The 19,398-nt window shown below is 43.6% G+C and overlaps 1 protein-coding gene and 1 long non-coding RNA gene across 3 annotated transcripts in view; one reads left to right on the top strand and one right to left on the bottom strand.

Annotated features, from left to right (window-relative positions):
- Nucleotides 1–6,134: 6,134 nt before the first annotated feature.
- Nucleotides 6,135–14,031, bottom strand: LOC309657796. Of its 2 annotated transcripts, XR_014261896.1 has the most exons (4): nucleotides 13,626–14,031; nucleotides 11,692–11,850; nucleotides 7,202–11,084; nucleotides 6,135–6,961 (listed from the first exon to the last, which is right to left on the bottom strand). It is a non-coding gene; the product is annotated as an uncharacterized lncRNA (long non-coding RNA). The 2 variants fall into 2 exon arrangements; XR_014261897.1 differs by lacking the exon at nucleotides 6,135–6,961 and having other exon boundaries at nucleotides 10,519–11,084; nucleotides 11,692–11,890.
- A 464-nt stretch (nucleotides 14,032–14,495) lies between these two features.
- Nucleotides 14,496–19,398, top strand: part of G3BP1 (G3BP stress granule assembly factor 1) — a 41,501-nt gene continuing 36,598 nt past the window's right edge. Inside the window, exon 1 of the mRNA XM_082455681.1 lies at nucleotides 14,496–14,639. The gene's annotated coding sequence lies outside the window, so the exon portion shown is untranslated. The remainder of the gene's footprint in view (nucleotides 14,640–19,398) is intronic.

Here is a 19,398-nt window from a genome sequence, read left to right as displayed (position 1 = left end):
GGGGCGGTTCGTGAAGAGAGGAGGCTTCCAGAGGAGGAAGTTTTCGTTCATCTGAAGATGGAAGATGGGCCAGTTGGGAAGGAAAGAGACAGAACAGCATGTAAAAGTTGAAAGACATTAGAGGGCACGCCTTGGGAGGCAGAGATATTCAGACTGAGGGGCAGGCGCAGAGAGAGATGGAGAAACGAAGCTGCAAAGACAGGAGACCCACAGATGCTCTAAGACACAAAGAGGTGTACCAAGACCCAGAACTTCAGACACACACACGCGTGCGCGCGCACACACACACACACACACACACACACAGTACCAGGCTGGTTCTGTCCTTGTAATATCCAAGGGGCTCCCTCCAGGTTAATAGCTTCAAAGATCTCTCATCACTAGAACTGCTTGGAGACCTTATTAAAAACTCAGATTTCTAGTCCTTTCATTAGATACACTGTCCCTTAATTTCCAGGTGTATTTTTAGTCTGCGTCCTCCTTCTGGTTTGGGGAACCACGTTGAGGAAAACTATAGTCTTTTTTTTTTTTTTTTGGCCAAGCAGTGCGGCATGCAGGATCTTAGTTCCAGGGATCAAACCCGTGCCCCCTGCAGTGGAAGCGCAGATTCTTAACCACTGGACGGCCAGGGAAGTCCCAAACTATAGTCTTAACACATACATGAAACCTTTTTGAGAAAGTGTGCTGATTGTTGATTTATTGTCTCTTAGCTCCAATTCATCCTTTTTTTTTTTTTTAAAGAGCTCATTCATGTAATTTTATTTTTTTAATTTAATTTTATTTTTTTATACAGCAGTTTCTTATTAGTTATCTATTTTATATATATTAGTGTGTATACGTCAATCAAAATCTCCCAATTCATCCTACACCACCACCACCGCCCCCAGCCACTTTCCCCCCTTGGTGTCCATACGTCTGTTCTCTACATCTGTGTCTCTATTTCTGCCCTGCAAACCTGTTCATCTGTACCATTTTTCTAGGTTCCACATATATGCGTTAATATATGATATTTGTTTTTCTCTTTCTGACTTACTTCACTGTGTATGACAGTCTCTAGATCCATCCACATCTCTACAAATGACCCAATCTCGTTTCTTTTTATGGCTCGGTAATATTCCATTGTGTATGTGTACCACATCTTCTTTATCCATTCGTCTGTCGATGGGCATTTAGGTTGCTTCCATGACCTGGCTATTGTAAATAGTGCTGAAATGAACTTTGGGGTGCATGTGTCTTTTTGTCCAATTCATCCTTTTTGACTGCTTGTGGAAATCTGGACCCATTAAACATTGTTTTTTCATTGCCTGATGGCAGGATGTTAAGCTTTGCCGGTAAAGGCTCTGGAGAGACACTAGAGGAGAAAAGCTTTTCCTTTCTGATTCCAGTGTGCTCACTCTCCAGACTCTTGCAGTATGTGTGATTGGCCTCTGCCTAGCTTCTGAGGATGGCTTCCCCAGCACCAGGCTCCTGCTGTGTACAGGGACCAGCAGCACCTAGCAGCCAGCAGCTTCCCCCATTACCTGCCCTGCTTATGCACTTTCATAGAGTAACTACAGTGAGATGATTCTCTGTGAACAGCTTTCTCCAGCATCCTAGAGGGCAGTTTTCCAGCTCAGAAGGTGCATTTCTAGCAAGTTCCACCAGCATGGTACCATAGCCACTCCTCTGCCATTCACAAGGGTTGGATTTCAGCCTGGGTGTGTGGGGTGCAGGATTCTTCTTTGGGCACTCCACTTTACTATTTTAGCCCTATGGGCAGTGGCTTCTCCCCGAATCTGCTACTCCTATATTCTTTAGAGTTCTGTTTACTTCTTACTAGCCAATCCTTCATTACTCTAGCTCCATTATAATCTTTAAACTCTTCTATTTGTAATTATGGTGTGGTTTCCCTCTCCTGATTGAACCCAGACTGATTCAGGGAGTGACAACTTGCCTACTTCAGTTTAGGAAAGAGGATAATGGTCCCACCCTTAGTCTAAGTTCAAGGAAAACAGGACATCCCTGGTGGTCCAGTGATGAAAACTCTGCCTTTCCGTGGTTAAGAATCCGCCTGCCAATGCAGGGGACACGGGTTCGATCCCTGGTCTGGGAAGATCCCACATGCCGCGGAGCAGCTAAGCCCGTGCACCACAACTACTGAGCCTGCACTCTAGAGCCCGCAAGCCACGACTACTGAGCCTGCGTGCCACACCTACTGAAGCCCATATGCCTAGAGCCCTTGCTCTGCAACAAGAGAAGACACGACAATGAGAAGACCGCGCACCACAACGAAGCGTAGCCCCAGCTCGCCACAACTAGAGAAAGCCCACGCACAGCAACAAAGACCCAATGCAGCCAAAAATAAATAAATAAATTTTTTTTAAATTAAAAAAAAAAAAAGACTCTGCCCTTCCACTGCAGGGGGCACGGATTTGATCCCTGGTCCGGGAATTAAGATCCCACATGCCACACGGCCAAAAAAAAAAAAAAAACACTTCATTTTTACGTTCAAGGAAAACAGAAGGGGTAAGTCTAAACCAGGACCAGTCGCTGACTCACACTGACCCTAGATGACTAGGCCCACCAGCATGGTGAGTAAAAGGGGCATGGATATTAGAGCCCGTCCTAATCTGCTCAGGCTGCTGTAAGAAAATACTCTATCACAGACTGGACGGCTTAAGCAACAAAAAGTTATTTCTCACATTTCTCACAGTTCTAGAAGCTGGGAAGTCCAAGATCAAGATGCCAGCCCATTTGGTTTCTGGTGAGAGCTCCCTTCTTGGCTTGCAGACAGCTGCCTTCTTGCTATGTCCTCACAGGGTCCAACTAGCTAGCTCTGGTGTCTCCTTCTCCTCTTACAAGTGCACCAGCTCTACTGAATTAGGGCCCCCCTCTTTTAACCTTTATCACCTCCTCACAGGCCCTGTCTCCAAATACACTCACATTGTGTGTGTGTTGTGGGGGGCCTTAGGGCATCAACTATGAACTTTGGGGGAACACATTTCAGTCCATAGCAAAGCCATGTATACCAGAGTTGGAATCTTAGCCCTATCATTTACCAGCTGTCTATCCTTGGACAGATTGCTTTACCTCTCTAAGGCTCAGTATCCTCACTTATAAAAGGGGGCAGTTTGGGACTTCCCTGGCGGTCCAGTGGTTAGGACTCCGCGCTTCCAGTGTGGGGAACACGGGTTCCATCCCTGGTCAGAGAACTAAGATCCTGCGTGCCATGCGGCACGGCCAAAAAAATAAAAATAAAGTGTTTAAATAAAAGGGAGTAGTTAAGATAACTATACACTTTTTTATCCAAACCTCTAGCTGGTGAAAGGGGATACCGTTAATAATGTTGTCAGGACAACAGGCATATACCATGACTGTTCCAGGGCATATGGTTCCCTCAAAGAAACCTACACTGAAGTATTGTTTGGAGGAATATATATGGTAATGTATGCATACTGTCTAGCACATTGCTTGGCACAGGGTAGGCATCAAAAACTATTGGAATTCTTCTAATTGCTAAAATCTCTGCTGGCCTCCCTGGCACTGGGTCTTCCCCTACTGGCAAAATGCTCACCTGTTAACCCTCCACCCCCTCCCTACCTGCCAGGTGTTTCCTAAAGGAGGGAGGGAGGGAGGAAGGGAAGGAGGGAGACCAGTGAAGGTAGCACTGGGGACAACTGTTTTTTTTTTTTTTTTTTTTTAATTTATTTATTTATATTTGGTTGCATTGGTTCTTCGTTGCTGCGTGCGGGCTTTCTCTAGTTGCGGAGAGCGGGGGCTACTCTTCATTGCGGTGCGCAGGCTTCTCATTGTGGTGGCTTCTCTTGTTGCAGAGCACGGGCTCTAGGTGCACAGGCTTCAGTAGTTGTGGCCCGCAGGCTCAGTAGTTGTGGCTCGCAGGCTCTAGAGCGCAGGCTCAGTAATTGTGGCTCACGGGCTTAGCTGCTCCGCGGCACGTGGGATCCTCCTGGACCAGGGCTTGAACCCATGTCCCCTGCGTTGGCAGGCAGATTCTCAACCACTGCACCACCAGGGAAGTCCGACAACTGTTTACTGAGACTGGGGAAAGCTAGATCACTGTAGGAGGCAGAGGAGGGAGTAAAGGAAAGGCAGAGGAAGAGTGAATAGCTCAGAGAATTGGGGAGGAGTGGGTTAAGCAGAGAAAGTGCAATTTAATGATAAGCAGCATTATGAAAACTCACTAGAGATAGCAAATGAAGACCTGTCAAAGAGGAGAGGAAAATGTACAGGATTATAGTTCCCATATATGAATGTATACATAAATTCCATTTATTTACATGAAAATAAGCCTGAAATGAACTACAGCAAATGTTACTAGAAGTTATCTAGGATGGGTGCAGGATTACAGGCAAAATCCCAATGTACATATTATTTTTAAAATTTCAAATAATACAAAAAGATACAGAGGGAAAAGTCAGTCTCCGTCCTACCCTAATCCCCTCTTTTAAACAAAAGGCATACTATATACAGTTTTGCCCCTTGCTTTTCTCACTTTACAAAATATCTTAGAGATTGTTCTTTACTAGTACACGTCAATTCCCTTCATTCCTTTTAGCACTACATGGTGTTCTACTATTCATTTGTACCATAATTTATTTAGCCAGTCCCTATGGCAGAAACCTTTGGTTGGTTAATCCAGCACTCATTCCCAGTCGTTTTACTCTAGCTACTGTAGAGGCTGGAATCCCTAAACACTTGCTTTCCCATCCTCTCTTGCAGCCAAGTGCGCCCACATGATATGACTTAGGCCAGTGAGTCAAAAGCAGACTGCTGGGAGGCTTCTGGGAAAGCTCTTGCTTTCCTCACAAAGGGAACAGATACCACTCCTTTCCCTTTCCTTCCTAGAATGCTGATAAGATATCTAGAGCACAAGTGCACCATCTTGCAACCATGAGGGAAATGTCAAGAGAATCTAGTTCTGACTGTGTGGTCACTGAACTGATGCCAGCTGCAGCTTGGGCCTCCAGACTTGTTATGTCAAAAATGTAAGCCCACCTTTATTTTTAGCTACTAGTACTAAGACTTCCCGCTGACACATTCCAGATACAGTCCCTTACCATTGGACATATAGGTTGCTTTCTTTTATTGCTAATAACAGTGATGTAATGACTATCCATGTACACACATCTTTGCTTAAAATTTTGTATAGAATTCCTAGATGTGAAATTGCTATTCATTTTTAATTTTGCTATAGCCAGATTGCCTCTCAAAGTTTTATTAACTACATTTTTCCCATCTCCAGATCTCTGTGTATTATTCTTACCCTTTCCAATATTATAGATCATTTTTATTTCCTTTTAAAAACTTTGTCATATTTTCAAGAGTGAATGTGTATTAAAAGAAACACAGGGAAAAATATTTTTAAAAAGGAGAGTTCAGGAATTCTGAGTTCCAGACTGCCCAGCAGCAGTCTCATTACTAGCCTTGTCAACTTGGGTAAGTCATTTCATCGCTAAGCCAGTGGGCCTGGGAAAGACTATGGTCATGTGTAGTGGTGGGTTCTCAGACAGTGATTGGAGCCTTCTTCCAGGGATACCCTACCTCTAGACTCCACCTACTGGAGTGACCCTTTGGTGGATGCTGGTGGATGCTTTCCAGTTAAGCTTTGGAAAGAGAGGCCTTTATAGCTGCTGCCTACTCCCTCCAGGAGAACAAGTGTTTATTTTCTGTGTTATAATACAGGTATGCACTAGCTGCTTCACTGCTTTATCCACTAAGGAACCCTTAACCTAAGATCAAAGGTTCTGATCTGAAAGGGCCTGCAGAGAAGCCCAGGCATGAGAAGAAACGGGCTACAAAGCCAAGGGAGCTTGGGCTGCAGGCTTGGGAGAGGGAGCATAGCATCTGGCAGAGTTGCAAACTGGCTCAGTCTGGCCTGTAGACATATTTTATTCAGTTCCTAAAGTATTCAAAATATTTTTAGAGTAGTTAACATTTAAGAACATTGAGTGTGGTTGCACAACATTGTGAGTGTACTACATGCCATTGAATTGTACACTTAGAAATGGTTAGATTGGTAAATTTTTTTTTTTTTTTTTCACACACACACACTGTATTTTATTTTTACAAGAGATAAATAGACTGACACCGAGCATTGTACATGGATGACCACAACAAAATAGATTGGTAAATTTTATGTTCTGTATATTTTACCACAATTAAAAACAAATCTACTTGTAGAATGGCATGTGAAATTAGTTGCTTCTTTATTACAAGAACTAAGAAAAGCATTTAAAAAATTAAAATTCCAAATAATGTTTAAAAAAAGAATGAATTTAGTTATAGTACTCTTAGAAAGAATATTTCATTGCATTTTTTAAAGTGAGAGCAAAACATTTTTATACCATTGATAAAATGTTAAGAAAAAAAAGAATGCTGAGTGATGTCACGTGATGACCCAGATTTTGAGTATCTCCTGAAAAACTGGAAGATCTGGAAACCTATCTATAATAGGCAGGATAGGTCAGGTAATGCTGTGGTAACAAACAATCCCCAAACCTCAATGGCTTGAAACAACAGATTTATTTCTTGCTCATGCCATATGCCCACTGCAGGTTGGGCACCTTGGAGGAATGGCTCTGCGCAAATTGTTTTTGCCCAGGGATCCACGTCGAGAGAGACTATTCATATGGGACAACATTGAATATTGGGGTGGGGTGGGGAGGGAAGACCTTGGCAAAATAATCACCAGCTCCAAAGACTGCCTGGAAGAGATCTGTGTCACTTCTGCTCACATTGTTTTGGTCAAAGCAGAGCACATGGTCATGCCTATTTTTTTTTTTTTAATTATTATTATTTTTTTGGCCACGCTGCTCAGCTTATGGGATCTTGGTTCCCTGACCAGGGATTGAACCCACACACCCGGCAATGAAAGTGTGGAGTCCTAACCACTGGACCGCCAGGGAATTCCCATTCATGCCTGTCTTTAAAGGCGACAGGAAAGTATAATCTTGCCAGGCACCTGGAAGGAGGAGAAACAGCATTGTCAGAAAACAACACTAATGACTGCTAGGGACTGTTTAGACAAGGCACGAACTCTTTGGGTCACCACAGTCCCCAGCATGCCTTAGTGGACTCCCAGCACTACAGCCAAAGGTTAGAGGACATTTGTCACACCGTCCTTTGGTTCCTTTATTTTCTGCCAAACCACTCTAGACTTCCAGGATTTAAAGCTGTGTTCAGTGAGATAATCCAGACAAACCTGTGTTCAATTCCTGGCTGTTTTGGACAATTAACCTCTTCAAACCTCAGTTTATTTCCCTGTAAGATAAAGATAATAATTAGACCTATCTTCATAGTACAGTTGTGAAAAATAAGACAACGCTCACAAAATACTCAGTTCACTGCCTGGTACACAAAAGCACTCAGAAGCTACTCTTAGGGTTATGACAAGTTATTTTTTAAATTCACAATATATGAAAAGTATCTTAATGTAAAAGAATTTAAAAATAATACAGATAAAGTAAAAGTCTCCTTCAAACTCTTAGGTCACTGTCTTCCATAGAGGTAGTAACTATTATCAGATTGCTCTACATCTTTCCAGATATTTACCTATGCATTTACCAACACTGACAAACACATGCAAATAATAGTTGGGATTTTTTAAGCATATATGACATACTGTACATAATTCGTAAGATGCTCTTTTGAATGAATATGCTCTGGAGATTTATGCTATATAATATTGCAATATATACTTAAAATATCAATCTCTATGTGTATAAACACACATATATACACATATTATAAACCAGCTCAATCTTTAAAATTACTGCATAAAATTCTCTAGTATGGATTTATTATTGTAAATTTAGATATTCCCTTATTGAGAGATGTTTGGATTATTTTTCAATATTACAAACAACGCTATAATGAACATCTTTGCTCACTGTATACATGTGGGAGTGTTTCTTCAGAAGGGCTATAAAAAAGTATAATCTCTGGGTCATAGAGTGTTTGGATTTTAATTTTAACGGGTACATTCAAATAGCGCTTGGAATGGTTATGCTAATTTATATTTTCTACTAGTAGTATATGAGAATAACTACTTTTCCACACTCTTGTCAACATTTGATTTTAGCAAATTATCATTTTCTCAATTTGACAAGTGAACAGTTATTCAACTTCTTTTTGCCTTGGTTTCCCCCTGTGTTAAAGTGAGCAGTTTGCGGATTAGATGAGCTATTGTATGTATTTTATTATTGTTCCCTTTTTCCTTATTGGGCTTTGGATTTAGAGTGCTATTATCCTGAATTTGAATACCAGCTCTGCCACTTCCAAGCTATGTGACCTTGGGCGAGTCATTTAACCTTTCTGAGCCATAGTTTCTACTGCTGTAAAGTGGAGTTAATATTTTATGAAGTCATTGAAGAGTTTTTGTGAGGAGGGACTCAAACATGGTGCCTAGAGCACCATGCCTATCATATAGTAGGTGCTTGACACATGCTACGTTATTTAGAATTCAAGTTTTTGTCCCTCTTCTAAGCCACAGGAAGTGAGGACACCTAGGTCTGTAGATGGTACTGGAGTGTGCTCTTTTTGCAAAGAGCTTTGGCTGCAGATTACCAGGATTTGCCATGGATTCAATTCTCAAACCACCTGGAAAGCTGTCTCTGCAGCAATACCTGGTGCCGTGCCTGAGAGAATGAAAGAAAATCCCAGCCTCTCAGGGGTTTCTGAGGAGGTCCTGCACCTTTTCTCTACTTGGGGCTGTCTTATCCTGCCCTGGGCAGTACTGACAAGTGGGTAAAAGAACATGGACTTGAAGTCAGAGAGTCCTACTTTCTAGCTCTCGCTGTGTGACCTTGGGCAAGTTGCTTACTCCCTCTGAGCCTGTTTCTGAGAAATGGGAAATAGGGTTGTTGTGACTATTAAATGAAATGATCTTTGTAGAGAACATTAGCAGGGTGCCTGGCTGAGGCACTGGTCAGAGTCTGAGGAGGTGATGTGTTTGCAGACAGTCAATGCCAAAGGAGAGAGGGATCCAATTAGGCATGCATTTCTAAGCCAGTAAAGGGTCTCTTTGGATCTTTGTATGATTTTTGTAAGGTAAGGAGAAAAAGGAAAAGAGGTTAGCAGTCTGGCAGGGAGGCAGATTAAAACTTTAATGCCTCATATCCAAAAGCCCTCATATACCTAAAGGGGTAATGTAGTATTCCATCTGTTTGTTTTGAAGATCAAAGTTTTCATATGTGTAGTTCCTCATATCACTATTAAAATCTATACTTAACATTGAATTTTTGAAAAATACATGCACATGTTTAAAAAAATTATAAAGTACCAAAGGGTACTTTCAATGAATGAAAACTAAGCCTTTCTCCAACCCAGGTCCAATTCATCTCCCTGTTAGCAATCATTGACAATTTCTTATGACTCCTTCCGGGTATTACCTGTGCATGTACAGCAAAACCATACAGGATTGTGCATGGATAACTGTAGCAATACAGAGTATCAATAGAAATAATTGCCCCATTAATAATGGCCCCCTCCCGTTTTCTTTTCTTCCTATCTTCATTTATTGATATCTCTTGGAGATCTTTATAACCATACACATAGATCTGCCTCATTTTCTCTATGTTTGCATGACAGTCCACTGTAAGAGTGAAACAGGAGGGAAGGGGACAGGGCACAACCTTTAGAAGAATGACATAGCCCAAGGACATGACATAAACTGATTAGAACCAAATAGGTCCAAGATGGCGGACAAGCCGACTTTCCACTAGACCTTGAGCCTCAGTATACGCTCATTGTAATACATCAGCAAGCTAAATGACACACCCACAGGTGCCATGACAGTTCCAAGGCTGACCCTAAAGGTCGAAAAGTGGGTGGTGGCCCAACTTCTGGAAATCCCCACCCCTTCCTCAAAATAGCTGGAATAATCCTCCCACTCATTAGCCTATGAAATTACCCACCCCTATAAAAACTGACAACCGCATACCCTGGTGCCTTTCTCACTTTCTGAGATGGCCCACACTCTGTGGAGTGTTTCTCTCTAAATAAATCCACTTCTTACCTATCACTTTGTCTCTCACTGAACTCTTTCTGTGACGAGACATGGAGAACCTGAGTTTCATTAAGTCCTGAGAACAGGTGTGTGATCTCAGTTAAAAGACCATGGGTTCAAGTCCCAATCTGAGTTGCACGGTTTCAAGAGTGCACTGTATTGTTGTATTGTAACTACCCAGTCCCATATAGCTCGACATTTGGGTTGTTTCCTGTCTCTACTGCAAGCAGTGCTTCAATGAATAATATTACACTGGGTCTTTGTTCATAGGTAGAAGTTTAACAGTGAAAGGTACATACAGGCACATATTTTTAATCACCCTTCCTGAGTGATTAGCTTTGTTTGGGAAATACTGATTCAGGTGATATTCTTAGGAGCATTCCTTACCTAATACACCACCCATCCATTCTCTCCACAAAAGTGTATTTTCTGGGGTCTTGCCCGTGCTTTTTTCTGTTACTAAACACAAGTTTGTGTGCCAGATGCACTGTGAGGCTAAACGAACTGAAACGTCGGAGTTTGGAGCAGAGAAAGGTTTATTGCAGGGTCATGCAAGGAGAATGGGTGACTCAGGCTCAAAAACCACCGAACTCCTGATGGTTTTCAGGGAGAAATTTTTACAGGCAAAATTTGGGTTGAGGGCTGTAGAGTGTGTGACTTTCTTCTGATTGGCTTGGTGGTGAGGTATCGGGAGCGTTTGTTCTTACTTAGTTGAGGCATGCATCCTCACGGTGCCTGGGCGTGCCTGGGCTCTTCGTTGTGGCGTGCAGGTTTCTCTAGTTGTGGCATGCGGTTTCTTCTCTCTCTAGTTGTGATGCGCGGGCTCCAGGGCGCATGGGCTCTGTAGTTTGCGGCATGTGGGCTCTCTCACTGAGGCGTACAAGCTCAATAGTTGTGGCTCTCGGGCTTAGTTGCCCCGCAGCATGTGGGATCTCAATTCCCCGACCAGGGATTGAACCGCGTCCCCTGCACTGGAAGGTGGATTCTTTACCACTGGACCACCAGGGAAGTCCCGGTTCCAGGAATCTTGTGCTCAGCCTGAAGTTATCATCCTCCACCTGGGCGGGGGCCTTAGTTCCTGCAGAAGAACTCAAAGATATTGTTATGTATCTTCCTTCAGGAAGAACTAAGACCCTGCCCCAAGGCTGCACTATTGTTTCTTGACTTCTCCTCCTTTGTCTCTGCATTCCCTCCCTTCCCTGACTAGCAACTGTTTGAACCTCCCCTTTGGAACTCAAGGAAGGTCAAGGAGGCCGAAGTCTTTTTCCAGCAAATAAGAAACGGGACATGGAAAGGATTTGTACCAGGAAGGGCCCCACAGAGTCTCGCTCCGTTTCATTTCCACCCCCATTCTCAGAGCTTTGGGGAGAATTGGCAGAAACAAAAGGGTGAAGTTGTGTTCTGGAGGGGTTTGCAGAATTTGTTTGCCAGCAGAAAGACTAGTAGGAGGCCGGGTACTCTCCCTTAGGTGACTACATCAGGGTTCTCACCGCTGGCACTAGTAATTTGGCCCCCTTCATCATGGGGGCTCTCCTGGGCTTCCCAGGTCTCCATCCATTAGATGCATTCCATTAGAACTAGCCTCTCTACCTAGTTGTGAAAAGATCATATGTCTCCTGGGGGCAAAATCTCCTCCATCTTGAGAAAAAGCGCTTCAGACACATCCATGGTGGTAAATTACTCACTGAACATTTACTAAGTATCCAGCATCTGGATCCTGAGGTAAATGACCACAGGAAGATGCCAACTTGTTTTCTCCTGTGGAAGACAGTCACAGCCACCGGAAGGGTCTTGTCCACATTCTCACTCCGGTAATCCATTTCCTCTTCCTTTCTTCCTACCCACTATTAGACAGCAAAGCCATACAGGATTGTGCATGGATAACTATAGCAACACAGAGACAACACAGTACATGAACACAGTCTCACTGTAAAACTTTGCAATAATATATTATCCTTGTTGCTCCCACCCTAGGGGAATCCCTAGGGGGAATGGCTTGTTTTAAATTTAGAATTCTTACCAGGTGCACTTACATACCTATTTTAACATACAGAAATCAGGCGTTTTGGTTTTTCGTTTTTAACATAAATGGGAATTCACTGTATGTTTTGTTGAACTTGATTTTTGTCAGTTAACAATCCAATTAACAACTGGAGACAGGCTCATATCAGTATAGTTCGACCTCATTCTCTTTTAAACTGCTGCATAGTAGTCTATACTATGGGCATATTACCGGTTAATCAGTTTGCAAATTGATGAGCAATTAGGTTTTGTTTTTAAATATCATAACAAAGCTGACAGTGCTGTAATGAACGCGTAGTACATGTCTCTTGGTAAAAAAAAACAACACATGGCTATCAAGCAAGAAGGGAGATATACACAATTTTAATAGACTGCCAAACAGCCCTACAAAAAGAGCTGTTATCACTTAAAATTCCCTCCAAATGTGATTAAGAATAGCCTTGACCCCCATCACAGGCCACCTGGGTTAAATTACCAATCTGTGAATTTGAAGTGTTGCCAATCCGCTCTCCTTAGCGTTTCAATTTGTAAAGTCGTGTTGTAAAATGCAAATTTCTTAGTTCACCCTTTAAGAAACCTTTCAGGGGCTCTCCAACGCCCTCAGAATAAAGTCCAAATTCCTTAGCAAGGCTAACGTGATCCTGGAGGTTCCTTACTCCAGAAAACCTCTAGCAGCTTCTCTCCTCTGAGCCGAGTTCCCTCCGGTGCCCCCATAGCCCCACACGCCCGTTCCCCAGTTTTGGGAGCTCCCGGCACGGCGCAGAGGCACGGTTTGTTGAATGGGTGACAGCGGGCAGGGACAGCATCTCGGTCATCTCTGACCCCAGTCCCTGGAGCTCAATAAATGCTTACTGAGCGAGGCCAGTGCGGGAGAGGGGCTTGGGGGGCCAGAGGGACGCTCCCACTTCGCTCCTGGAGCCGCACCTCCGACCCCACCAGGCTGCTGCCTGCGCCCCTTCGTCCCCAACAGAGAGGCCTCACGTGCTTCATTTCCAAATTTGCAAAACAACGAGAGCCCCTTCCGCAGGGTCACATGCCTGGAAGGAGAACCGACAGAGGCGGTCTCTGTATTTCCATATAAAGTGCTCATGTGATCAACAGAAGGCCCAACAAAACAGTAAGAGTCGCGGACAGGACCCGGCTGGAGTGCCACTTAGCCCCTGAAGTGTTTCGGGAAAGCTTCGGGGTGTCCATATAGGAGTTTTTTTTAATATAAATTTATTTTTATTTTTGGCTGCGTTGGGTTTTTGTTGCGGTGCGCGGGCTTCTCATTGCGGTGGCTTCTCTTGTTAGGAAGCACAGGCTCTAGGCACGTGGGCTCAGTAGCTGTGACACACGGGCTTAGTTGCTCCGCAGCATGTGGGATCTTCCCGGACCAGGGCTCGAACCCGTGTCTTAACCACTGAGCCAACAAGTCAGTCCCCACATAAGAGTCTGACAAGCTACCTTTTAAAGACGCAACGACCTGAAGAAATAAGCCCTCACATCCAAAGCAACTGTTAATCTGAATGACAATGATGGTGATGCCCAGGATATTGCAGGAAGGCCCAAGCCCATAGGAGAATTTACAAACTCCCATTCCTCCGTGAACACCCACCAGCCGACAAGCCGCAGCACTTGCCGAGAACAGCAGGGTAGAAATTGGTGTCCTCAAACTCAACGGTTTTCACCTGCGACCTTTTTACAGGATCTTAGGTACACAACGGGAGTTACTTTCTCCTCTGGCTTTCCTTGAACAGTTGTTCCACAAGAGTGCTGACTAATGGTGGGAGCCAGCAAGTGCCCTTAGGCGGCCTCATGGAAATAAAAAAGTTGGTATAAGAAAGAAAAACAAAACAAAACAACCAAACAACGGGAAACTTTACCACCTGGCTCCCCTGGTACCAAACTATGAGGAAAAGGCGGGAGAGGGGGCCTCAGGGACCGCACCCAAGAAGTGAAGAAAGAAAAAAAAGGACAGAAACCGGAGCCCGGAGAGCCTCAGAACCGCCCCAGAGGGCACGGCGTACCCGGGGCTAGGTCTCCTCGGTGCGGTCCAACCCCTGCGTCAATCAGCTCCTTCCCGCGCTGTGATTGGTGGGCTTCCTTGGCCACCCTGGCGCCCACCTCCTAGTTGCTTGGGGTTTACTTCCCCAAAGTACACGGGCCCCACCTTGTGGAGCAACCGCTCCTGCATGGAAAGCGGATCTCCGCCCTGGGGAAGACTTTGTAACGAATGGGAGCACCCTCACGTATTTATTGGCTACCGTGGATATCGGTCAAAGAACTTCCCACCCGCCTTCCCACCGTACCTTTCAGTTATTGGTCTCTCTTAGTGCCAATCCGTTACTAGGGAAACGAGCTCCTCACAGTCTCATAGGCATGAGTCAAAGCCAATCAAGAGCCACGCCTTCATCCTGAGTCAGTACCCAATTGCTGTTCGAAGAGCCCAGGGTGCGCAGTCGGGATTGGCCACCAGAGTGCCCGACCTGGCCGCAACAAGTTAGGCTGAATCGCCCTTATATAGCCCGGCGACGGAACACGCGTGTGTGCGGACGCAGTTGCGTGAGGGGTTTTTGCTTTTTGCTGTGCTGTGGAGCAGAGCTAGTTCCTCTCCCGCTCAGCCGTGCAGGTACGCCGAGGTGTGGGCGGGGCTGGGTGGCCCCGGGAGGACGAGGACGAGCTGGGACTGTGGTGAGAAGAAGTCCTAACGGCGACCGCGCGAGGCGCGCCTCCCGCCCCCCCCCCCCGCCACCGCAACGGCCGCAGGCGCGCGGCGGACGCACGGGCGCGCGGAGGCTCTTCGCCCCCCGCCCCCACCGGCCCGGCGCGCGTGGCCGTGTCCGCGTCCGCCGCTTGCGCGTGCCGCGCCCAAAGGCCACGGCGAGCGAGAGCGAGCCGCGGCTGCCGCCCGGGGCCCCAGGGTGATCTCGGGGGCCTGGGGCCCCGCGCGGCCGGCTCGGTAGCTTTTCCCGCTTGCTCCCCCGCCCCTCTCCGCGCGCCAGCCGAGTCCTTCCTCCCCTGGCGGGGTCTCCAGCTTAACCCAGACCAGAGGAGGCTTTTCTTTGGGTGGGGGACACGAAAGTGCGATGAGAATTTCTCGTCTCGAGAAGCAGAAGTGCTGCTCCTAGGTTTTACAAGGAGTAAGGGGGGAGCAGCGAGTTCATGGGTATTGAGTGATGATAATAGCTAACATTTTTCCAAGCCCTCGCTGTGTGCCAGGCAGTGTGCGGAGCAACTTGTGTGTGTCTCTTCTTTACTCCCGAAATGCCCCGATGAAGTATGTACGATGCTTTCCCTCTTTTTACAGCGGACTCGAAGGCCCAGAGGTGGAGTGACACGGTCAAAGGCACACAGACCGTAAGGGGCAGGTATTTGTTTGAACCTAGGCGGTCTGACTTCCAGTCACCGAACCTGTTTTATTCTTTGTCCCAGCGCCCTGTGCGGCTCTAGGGCATCTTTGTCCCCAGAACGCTAGTCCCTGGGGTCAGCATCAGCCTCGGAAGGCTGACTGCAGCGGCATTTGTACTTGGGCCAGTTGAGGGCTTCCAGGGAGACGAGGGTTGGACGTGGGATTATGACAAAGGAAAAGAAAGGGTTTTTTGGGCTTCTTTTCTACAGATATTCCTACAGGTAGCTGATGGATGTGCTGCCCTAAAAGCTTCTGGGAAAAGCGTAGAATAAAATGAATAAGCCCAATGATCCTGGACAGTGTTCCTCGTCAGATTTGAAACTTACAGCCTGATGATGGGAAGTTCCCGCCAGCAGGAAGTTAGGCTCTGATAGTAGATCTTGAATCTTCTTTCTTCATTTTTTAATTGGAGCAGGCTTTTGAGAAAGACCCTCGAGAAGACAGTTGGACTTCCTCATTTTATGTAGTTGAAGAAAATGAGGTTGCAGAGCGATGAGTTTCAGATCTGGCCGTGACGTATAAGTGAAAATTTGAAATTGGAGTGGAAAGCTTGGAGCCCAGTTACAGTACAAATTTGACCTCTGTGGAGCCTCAGCTAGGTGAATTAGGGGTGATTGAGAGGTGTTGGAAATCTTACCCTTATGGCAGTTGGGAACTTCCGTGGATGAAAACTTGTCTACGTACATTTATTTAGCGTTGTGTGTATGCTCCTGTTATATGCAAACGTAGAAGACACCTTCAAAGACTTGAGTCTAAATTTTTCTAGTAGAGTTATATCTGAGATTTTTTTAAAGCCAGTTTATTCCTTGACTTAATGAAATAATAAATGTTCCTGTGTTGCAGGTCCGAATCATTACTTTGCATCACAAATGTCTCTACTTGAGCTAAAGCCACATTAAAAGTTTTGGAGCTAGCTCTTCTGAATTAATTTTGATTGGAATGGCTGTCGACCATTTTTCTTTCTCTCTTTTTTTTTTAAAGAAGTTTACCTATTTTGTTTGTGCAGACACTTTTTAGAATTGGTCTTTGTATAAGAATTTGCTGCCAGAGGGAACACATAATTTACATCTTTGTAAGTAAATTAAAAAGCTATGAGGAAACAAACATTTGTGTTTCCATTTACCCAGTAATTTCCATATTTCTTAACAGAAAGTAGCAGTAGATACAGGATCAAAATAGCTTGTGGACAGGTTCCAGCACCTTTGTTGGTGTTGCCATGAATGACAGATAGCTTTAGAGTATAACATTGTTTTCTTTGGAACTTGCCTTCTTGTAGCAATTCCAGTTACCTGCATTTATACACCAGTTAGCTATTGAATTAGCATTTTAAGTTATCAAATGTTAAAACACTAATGACCTACATTTAAACTGTTAATGAGTCCACTGATTATTCCTTGAGGTGAAATATATCAGAATGAAAGTTCTTTGTGTATTAATTGAGGGAAATTTTTGTTAGTTTCCCCTTTAGATATTTAAAAAAATACTGTTCTTGGCTTCAGGCAAATGGTTATCAGTTGGGTAGGAATATGAAAGCTGGTATTTCACAGATCGGTAGCCCAGTTGATCGCTTGTGTATTCATTGATCAAGAACAAATGAATTGAAGCAAATTGTGATAATACAAGACTTGTCTGCCTGTCTTCAATCCAAGCTAGAGGTTACTTTTGCTGTTAAATCCTTTGAATTTAAGCTTTTGTATCTCTTCTAACTGGTAGAAAAGTAGGTAGTTCTTTGTTCTTTTATTTAACTCACTTTAGTTTGCTGTTCTCAGCTGACAGTCTGCTAAGGGAACATCAGGAGATTTGGTAATGTTTCTTGGTGACCTACTTCACAGCAGTTTTTGGTAATTTACATTTTTTTTAACTTGTTTCAGTACTTTGCCTAGAAAGTAAAGAGCAGAAGTTTGTTTTAAATTTTTATAGGTTTGTGAATTGTATATGGTTCTTAGGATGGATGGGGCAGTGTTAAAAAATGAAATTTGTTATAAAGCCTGAATGTGTGACCTAAACCAGTTTTTCTTTTTGCCAGTTTACTAACATTACCCACTTGATCTTTCAACATTTTGCAGTTAGATTTGTTTCTTAAAATACTTCAAAATTCAAATATGCATTGTATATTCATTTAATTGCGCTTTAAGACTTCCTTGGACAAAATTTACTGACTTTAAAGAGGGAGGTAACTGTTAAAGTAGGTAGCTAAGAACCCCCCCCCCCCACCAGTAATCAGTTTTTAACATCTAGTGGGATCTTTAGTACAGTACTATCCTTCCAGCCATGGAGTTAAATTTAAGATTCAGCAACTGTAATCACACTTGTAGTTGGTGATCACGCTGTGGTGAACAACTAAGTTTGTTTTTAAATCTCAAAAGTCAGCTTTCTGTTTGTTTGTTTATTTATTTATTTATAGTATTCTTGGTCACCCTATCTGGCTTTGGTTGGGAAAGCTTAATTGCAAGCCTGATGATACGGTGAAGAGTTAGGAAAAATCTGCACATGAAGAGTGGGAAGAGGGGGCTTAACAAAGCAGAAAGTTATTAAAAGTTCTCTTGTAGGCTGTGGCCTTTGTAAATAAAATCAGGTCTTTAGATTTTAAGTGATAGATTTCCACTTCTGCCTTCTGGCCAATCTGTTATGTCATATTGCTTGGCTGTTTAGCCTGGGTGCTGTATTTCAGGTATTTAATAAAAAGTAAATATTAGAGATGGTTAGAGATGGTTCAGAGAAAAAAAGCTGGCTTCCTAGATGGGACACACTTCAGCTTAGTAGGAATGTCATCCTTGGTGGCTGTCAAGTGGCTTTGTGGCAGCATCATTGCTTATTTGTATAGCTGTTTATGTATTTTTAAAGTGCATTCACACATCTTAGGTATTCTCATGTTTTTGCTTATAAGACCTGGAGCTCTGTAACCTAAATAGTTGTCTAAACTATTTTGTAAAGCAAGTGGTGTAACTGGTAAGGATATGTGCTAGATATATTTCCTTGTTCAGAAACTTTGAAGGTTTTAGAATTTCCTTATTCAAAAAATCTTTGAAGGTTTTAGAAGGCATCAGTGGCACCTACCTGCCTTTCCAGGTTTTTTTGTTTGTTTGTTTGTTTTAACAGCTGCGCCTCAAGTATATCCCATGTTTATGGACTATCTTGAGCTTACGCCTAGGGATTCCTGGCATACATCCACCTATGCTTTATGAGATCTAAAGCATAGGAAATTCATGTTTTTAAGGAATTTCGTAGATGAAGCATTAGTATATAGTTAACAGTATTTTTTCATCTTGGTGAGAAAGGACAGATTGTTGCTTAATTATAAACCTAGCTGACTAGCTTTTAATGCTGGATTGGGGAAGGGATGTTAAAAATCAAGAAAAGTTAGTGAATTAAGTTTCTCAGTTCTTGAATTTTTTTCTCTTGAGGAAACGTGTTTTTTGAGGTAATTTTGGATTTACAGACAAGTTGCAATACAGCCATGTCTTGTATACCCTTTACCCAACTTCACTAATGTTAACGTCTCACCTAATTATGGTACATTTTTCAAAAATAAATTGACATTGATAAAGTATTATTAACAAAGGATTGACCTTATATGGATTTCCTTAGTTTTTCCACTAATGTCCTTTTTTTCTGTTCTAGGATCCAATCCAGGATACCACATTGCAGTTAGTCCTCATGTCTCCTTGGTTTCTCTTCTCTGATCTGTGACAGTTTCTTGTATTTTCTTTCTCTTTAATGACCTTGACACTTGATCTCAGTTTGGTTATACTTGGTGTTGAGTAGACTGAGGTTATGGATTTTGGGAAGAATACCACAGAGGTGACTTAGCCTTCTTACCGCATCACGGGGCACGTAATACCATTCCTGGTTGAATTTAACCTTGATCACTTGATTAAAGTGGTGTGTACCAGGTTAGTATTTTTTTCCTTTCCATATTCTTTTCATTAGAAGCTAGTCACTAAAGGAGGAAAATCTTTGAATTTGTAGACATATATTA

Source organism: Balaenoptera physalus (assembly GCF_965194825.1).
Source record: "Balaenoptera physalus genome assembly, chromosome: 3".
NCBI lineage: Eukaryota > Metazoa > Chordata > Mammalia > Artiodactyla > Balaenopteridae > Balaenoptera > Balaenoptera physalus.
This window is presented reverse-complemented; position numbering and strand designations above follow the sequence as displayed.